The following is a 7,869-nucleotide window of genomic DNA, read 5'->3' as shown; positions in this document are numbered from 1 at the left end:
TTATTATAATAACTAGTCTTCTCGCGATGAAGACAGAGTTTCCCTTTCTTCTCGAAATCCAGCAACAAAGCAGGTCCTGCCCCGCCATTTGAGGTGCTTTCCATGTTTTCAGCCCATTTAGGTGTTCTCTGCCTTTTGTCATTTGCCTTTCTTTGGAAACTCTCCCTTCTTTTCTCTGCCATGTTTAAAAATACCTTTTCTTGTTCATGTAATGAACAGGTCAAGTTGTCTCTGTGTGCTTCATTTAAGTCTATAGTACCTATAGTCAGAAAATATTCTCCCAAATAACGTGTAACGTCACTTTTGGTATGTACAGGATTCAGATTTCCACGTATAGGAAGTTCAGAAAAGATCACGTCATTGTTAGAGTAATAGTATTGTAACAGTCATCTTTTGTAAAATAAGCTTGCTAAAATACTACAGGAGATTCCATAGGTCAGAGGTAGATGATGATATGTCACGCCTTCAGCCACAGAAGTAGGTAGCTTCATGCAGACATAGCAATCTTCTATTTCCATAGTTTCTACATAATGCACTAACAGGTTTGCAAAAACATTTAAATGAGTCTTGTTTCTAACTCCGTGATAATGTAGTCCTTCCTCATCTGATGCTTCTAAGTCTCGTTTTGTCTGTCTGAGTGCTTTTTCACGTCTTTCTACACTTCGTGTTATCAGTTCTTCAGTGTCAGTAGTCTGAGTAGGGTCAATATTAGTATTTTTGCTTACCATAAAAGGAATGAAAACTGTTAATCCTATCCAAATTAATATAACTATAACTATACTACATATACACACCTTGCAGCATGTTTTGCAACAACTGCGACTAGGTCTACCACTCACGTTTGTATCAGACATTTTGGCTCAGAAGAAAATTTTAACCCCTCTTTGTAGCTTTTCCCAGGTTTTTTTATGCTGTGCAATCTCACGGCGGTTCTTCCTCTTCCTCTGTAGAGTAATCAGTAATTCGTTCTCCGTCGCTTTCGTCAGTAATATCAAGATCCTCAAAGTTTTCCAAGATTAAGTAGGTCCACTCCGGATCCTTGTATTTTTCGTTTTGTCTTTTTATTCACTCACTCCTTCTCTTGGAGCTATCTTCAGGTATTTCTGCAATTTGTGGACTTCTTCTTATATCTGCAAGTTTCTCTTGGACTGTTTTTATTCTTAATTTTAGTCTTTTAATATACCTTGGCTCAATGTGCTTCTTTTTCTTGAGTCTTTTAGTTGGCACTGTTATTTGACTTTCTTCTAATGTCCTTTTATTTTCACTTGTTTGTGGCACTGCAATTTCTGCCTTCTCCCTTTCTGTCTGACTAGTCCCAGGTCTTGTATCTATTTCTTCTGCCTGGTTACTAAGCTGGCCTTGTTCAGGTGAGTTTTGATTTTGGCTTTCAAATGTCTCTGTTTCTGTGTCCTGAACACGTTCTTCTAGTTCTGTCTGATCCTGCTCGAGCACTTCGATCCCTTGATTTTCTTCTGCTCGAACTATTACACTATGTCTAGTCTGTCCCTTTTCGATATCAGGAGTCAGTGGAGGAGTATCGATCACTTGTTCTGTCCCTGTCTGACCCTCTTCTTCGTCCTCAGATTTGATGTGAATCTCAATGATCTGAGGGTCTTCGCCTGTGCCTTGCTCGACCTCTCTATTCCACTCTCTGTCTTCTCTAATTCGCTCTCTTGTTCTGAGTGGGTCTCCTGCAAGGTCGATTATGGGTATCCAATCTTCTGGCCAAATCCTCTGCAGCTCGTCATCAGCTACTTTCGGACCAACATCTGTGCGATCCTCAGCAGTACTAGTGCTTGGCCATACGTCATCGGCTACCTCTGGACCAACGCTTACAGGACCCTCAACGGGACTGGTGCTCGGCCGTCTGATATCAGCTACTTCAGGACCAACGTCTGTAGACCCCTCAGCTGGACAACCTTCGGCTCCAGGTTCCTCGTCGGGTATCACCTTCTGGGTATGGCTGGCATGGATCCACCTGGGAACGCCTGCACACTTCACCGCTGTCGTGGTGACCAGGATTACTTGGCGCTTTTGTCCCCACCTTGGTTGGTTCAAGGCAACTCGAACGAGTATGCTTCTTTATCTTAACCCAGTCACCAGGAACCAATTTGTGAACTGGTGTTGTCGGGTTGGCGACGGCGTCTGCCCCAATCTGGCGAGAGATAGAACGCACTTGGTCACCCAGTTGCTTGCAGTATTCAAGTACCAAATCATCAGAAATGCTTAACAGTTTGTATCCTGGTACCCAAGCTTGTCTCATCACTCTTCCCATCAATATCTCATGGGGGCTCAAGCCTGTTCTTCGATCTGGAATGCTTCTGAGTCCCATCAGAACAAGAGGCAAGGCATTTATCCAGTTCAAGCCAGTAGAATCACACATTTTTGCCAATCTATTTTTTATAGTGCCATTTATTTGTTCTACCACTCCAGAAGCCTCTGGATGATATGCACAGTGCAGCTTTTGGGTGATCCCGAATGCTTTGCAAAGCTGGGCCAAAATTTCATTCTGAAAATGTCCGCCTCTATCTGAGTCAATATAGACTGGAACCCCGAATCTAGGTATCAATTCTCTTAGTAGGAGCTTAGCTACTGTTATGGCGTCATTCTGTGTGGCAGGGTAAGCTTCCACCCACTTTGAAAATAGGCAGACAATGACAAGGACATACCTTTTTCCCTCACAACGAGGCATGGTAATGAAATCAATTTGTATTCTCACAAAGGGACCCCCTGATCTCCCAATTTTCATCAGTTCAACTACTGTTCCTTTGCCAGCGTTGAACTGCTGACAGGTCAAGCACCTCTGGCAGAGAGATTCTGCTACTTTCCTGAATTTCTTGTTGTACCAAGTCTGTTGAAATACCAGAACCATGGCGTCCCTCCCAATGTGTGATCCCTCATGTATCAATCGAGCCATTGGGGCAAGCAGGTGTCTGGGTAACACAGGCATACCATTTGGGCCCACAATGACACCATCCTCACGTCTCGGTTTACAACCTTGTTCTTTCCACTTCTCTTTCTCTTCCCAGGGCGTCACATGCTGCCATTCTCTCACTTCATCCCATGTAGGCACTTCTTCAAACATTCTAAGTTGGCAGCTGTTTCCAACCCCACCCCGATTGGGATTTATTCTCATTTGTTCCATAGCACATTGTTTTGCCACCCGATCAGCAAAATCATTTCCCAAAGATACAGGGTCAAGGCCCTTCTTATGAGCAACACATTTGACCACTGCCAATTCTTTTGGTAATTGGATTGCCTCTAAAAGGTCTTGGACAACCTTTCCATTCCGAATGGGGGTACCTGAGGAAGTCAGGAATTCTCATTGTAGCCATAATTGGCCAAAGTCATGCACAACCCCGTAACAGTACTGACTATCAGTATACACTGTTACCTTTTTGTCTTTTCCCAATTTGCAAGCTCTTATCAGGGCGATCAATTCGGCTACTTGTGCAGACTTTACTCCAAATAGATAGGATGCTTCTTCAATTTGGTTTAACGTGACTACAGCATAAGCAGCACTCAGGCCTCCTAGTTCATGCCTCAGGCAGGAACCATCCACGAACCATTCCTCATCATGTACAGGCAAAGGAGTTTCTTTAATGTCTGGGCGAGGTTTAGTACTAAACTCTGTCAGGTCAATGCAGTCATGCTCATGATCTCCCTTATCTTCCATTACCATTGAGTCAGGAAGTAGTGTGGCAGGGTTTAAAATGTTACATCGGGTAATGACAATATTTGCAGCACCCATGAGAATCCTCTCATATCTAGTCAGCCGACTAGGGGTGAGATACTGAGTTTTTGTACGAGTCAATAGAATTACAACTGCATGTGGAACATATACAGTTACAGGATGTCCCATAATAATAGACTCACTTTGTTCTAAACTGGTGCAGGTTGCAGCTACTGCTTTTAGACATCCAGGTAGTCCAGCAGCCACTGGATCCAAAGTGGCAGAAAAATATGCCACAGGCCTTCTGGTCAAACCATGCTCCTGAGTCAGGACTGACAATGCACAATTGTCACGAGTGTTACAGAATAAGCCAAACTCCTTAGAGTAGTCAGGCATTCCCAGAGCAGGGGCTGTACACAGGCAATTTCTCAACTGTGCGAAAGCTGTTAAGCTCTCATCAATCCATTCAACTGGGTCCTTTGCTCCTTTCTTTGTCATTTGTATCAATGGCTTTGCAAGGACTGCGAATCCCACAATCCATTGCCTGCAGTAACCTACAACTCCGAGGAACATTCTGATTTCCTTCTGAGTACGGGGTAACTGCATATTTTGAATTATTCTGACTCTCTCTGAGGTGACTTTTCTGATACCTTTTTCTATCTGGTGTCCCAGATATTTCACTGATTTTGAACAGAACTGTAATTTTTATGGGGCCACTTTATGTCCCTTTTCACTCAGGTGATTCAGTAGGGCAATGGTGTCAACCACGCAATCCCTATGGCTTTTAGATGCCACCAACAGGTCGTCAATGTATTGTACCAAAACAGATTTTCCAGGTAAGACTAAAGTTTCCAAGCATTTTTTCAAGATCTGATTAAAGATAGAGGGGCTTTCTGTGTACCCCTGGGGGACCCTGTTCCAGACATATACGTTACTGTTGAAAGCAAATGAGAAAAGAAATTTGCTATCTGGATGCAATGGGATCGAAAAGAAAGCATGACATAAATCTATCACAGTAACCCATTCAGCATCCCAGGGGATCTGATACAGAATTACTGCTGGATTCGGGACAATAGGGCAGCAAGGGACCACTATCTTGTTTACCTTTCTCAGGTCCTGCACTACTCTGTACTTGCCATTAGGCTTTTTGATACCCATAATGGGAGAGTTGCACGGGCTACTCATTACTTCCTGTATGATGTTTGCTTCTAGCAATTTCTGTATTTCAATGGCAACACCTGCTCTTACTTCTGCACTCATTCTGTAAGGCTTGGTATTGGGGTATACTGCATTTTCCTTCATGGCTATTTGTATGGGGTCTATGTTTTTCATTAATCCCACATCCTTTCCTGTAAAGTCCCACACTTCTTGTTTCACTGTCTGCTGGAGTTCTTCAGGTAAGTCCTGTATAGTCAGTCGTTTTATTTCTGAGTCAGGTCTAATTAACATTAGCTTGTAGATACCGTCTTCATCTGGGGTTTGAATTTCGACGCCCTTTGGTGTGCAAAAGATGGTACAATTCATTTTGCACAGCAAATCACGTCCCAGTAAATTTACCGGACTGGTATCACAGACAACAAATCTGTGCATTTGTTTAACCCCTTCCACGCTCATGACGAGCTGGGCTCGTCATGCAGTAGCCTGCTCACACGCTCATGACGAGCTCAGCTCGTCATGAATAATGGGTTTTTGAAAATCCCAGCGCATGGTTGTAAATCTGCGAGCATCGATGCGGTTAAAGTTTCCAATTGAGATCTCCATGGGTTCGGTAACAGGTGTACTAATCAATTGATTAGATACTCCTACTACTTGGATTGCTTCTCCCGAGAGGGGTAGGTTTGGAACGTCCACTGTTCTCACAGTAGAACGGGTAGCACCAGTGTCCAATAGAAAGGTGACATCATTTCCATCAACCTTTCCTTCAATGTATGGCCCTGACTGGTCTACCGGCAAAGAGGCGCCAAGTACGCACTCCTCGTCCTCCCCTCTCAGGCCCCGTCAGTACTGGTCATCACAGAAAAAAGTGTCGTTCAACAAATACTGCGAAGTTGCTGTATTTCTGTCTTCATTGCCTCCCCAGATTTCTACATCATCACCCTGTGGTGACTTCCCTTTAAAAATAGGCTTTGGCGCTCGAGGCACTTGAATCGTTTTTACCTGCTGCTGGGTCTTTCTTTGCTTTTCATTCTGCGTCTGTGGAATTAAATCAGGTGTTTGGGCATTATCACCTTGTAAATACAGACACTCGTCTCGCCAATGTCCAATTTCTCCGCACTGGTGGCAGGGACATTTCTTTTTCGCTTCTTCTCTACTCATTTTAGGCCTAGGCTTTCCTCCACCCCCAGCCCCAGGGCCTTGGTTCTGAGTAGTTTTGTTCAACTTACTCAATTGCTTTTACTGCTGTTCTGCGAGTTTTACTTGAGCCCACATCACCTTCTCCTTCAGGGCCTTTTTCTTTTCTGCCATTTCGTCCTCACAGTACTTTGCGTACTGTAGGACCTCATCTATCTTTTTGGTATGCCAACAGATCTTATTATCCTTTATCCACTGACAAATTTCAGGTCTTAAACCGTTTACAAACCTGTAAATGAAATGGGTCATGTCCTTCATCTCGATGTTATCTATACCACTGTATGTTTTAAATACCTGCAACAGCCTTTCATAAAAGGAGTGCACTGTCTCATCTCTTTCTTGCGTAGTTCTATCTATCTTGGTCCAATCAGTTTCCTTTGCTGGCACTTTTATTTTCAAAATTTGAATCACTTGTTCATACTTCCTCATCACTTCCTTCGATGGTTCCCCTGTTTTGTCATCCCTCGGGTATTCCTCACTAGGCCAAGCTATGGCTATCTTACATTCAGTCCATAGATCTACAGGGACCACTATGTCGAAGAACCCATCCAGGTCCTTCCACAAGCACTTTTGCACTTTTACGAATCTTTCTACCTGCCGGTACCAATCGACTGGCTTTTCTTGCAATTTCGGGAAGTCATTGGTAAAGGACACAATATCCTGTCGGGACCATGGAACATGTACATATTTTCCTCCTGGCACTTCGCGCATAGGGCATAACTGTTCTGGTTTGTCTACCTCCTTTAGGACAAATTCAGGAGTTACCTGCCTAGACCTGGCCTCATCTTTTTTCCTAGCCCATTTGGCTTTCCATTTTTCTACGTCTCCCCATTTCTGTAACACTGTCAATAGTTCTTTGACCTGTGCCTTTTTCCCTGATATATTCAGGTTTTCCAAATCTTTGTCTGAAAATTCTGCTCGGTATGGTTTCTGCAAGGGTTTCGATTTAGAAATGTCTATTCCCATACTAGCAGCAGTATCTGTCAATTTTTCATGAAGTACTCGGACATTGCGGGTAAGACTTTTGCACATAAACAACAGCTCTTCTTCAGAGTAGGTATTTAATCTGTCTAATCCTACGTTTCCTGCCATTAATTCTTCTATTTCTACTCTCAGTTTGTAGAGGTCTAAAGGTTTCGTTTGCGAAGTTTGTTTCTCTAATTCTTGACTCCATCTTTCGATTTCCTCAGGTGTGACCAAAGTGACACTTCTAGTACCCGAAGTCGATTCCATTTGAATCTCCCTTGCATTGAAAGGATTATGTCTTTTCTGCATCTTTTTCCCTGTATTTCTAATGGGCAGATCCATCAGTGAGACCTCAGATTCACACTCACTCGTCTGTTCATCTACAATTAAGGGTTCTGGTCTGGGCTGTGGTATAACGGGAGTAATGACTGGAGGTTTTGGACTTTCATGCCGATCCCCGTACAATGAAACCACGGGTCCGATTGTTACTGGGATTGTCAATGCTTCAGGACTGGTATTTAACTGGGACATTTTCTGAATGATCTCAGCTCTCTGTTTTGCTAGAACCTCCCGCTCCTTCTCTTCCAGTAATCTCTCTATGGATTTGTCATGTAACACCTGCGGGGTCAGTGTGGGAGCATAACTTGGGGCAGTGGGGTGAGTCTCACTAGGTCCTTCACCATAATTTGGTCTTGGGAATAAACTTCCTGTACCTAGGGATCTTCGTTCTTCCTCATACTGAGGCTGTAATAACGGCATTCCTGAACTTGAGGGTCTCATCTCGCCTCCGTAGGGAGGTCGAGAACAAAAATCTCCTTCATGGGAATATCCTATCTCCCCACTAGCTGACATTCTGGGGTAAATGTTTCTGGTATCCA

Source organism: Lissotriton helveticus, chromosome 7 (genome assembly GCF_964261635.1).
Source record: "Lissotriton helveticus chromosome 7, aLisHel1.1, whole genome shotgun sequence".
Classification (NCBI taxonomy): Eukaryota; Metazoa; Chordata; class Amphibia; order Caudata; family Salamandridae; genus Lissotriton; species Lissotriton helveticus.
This window is presented reverse-complemented; position numbering follows the sequence as displayed.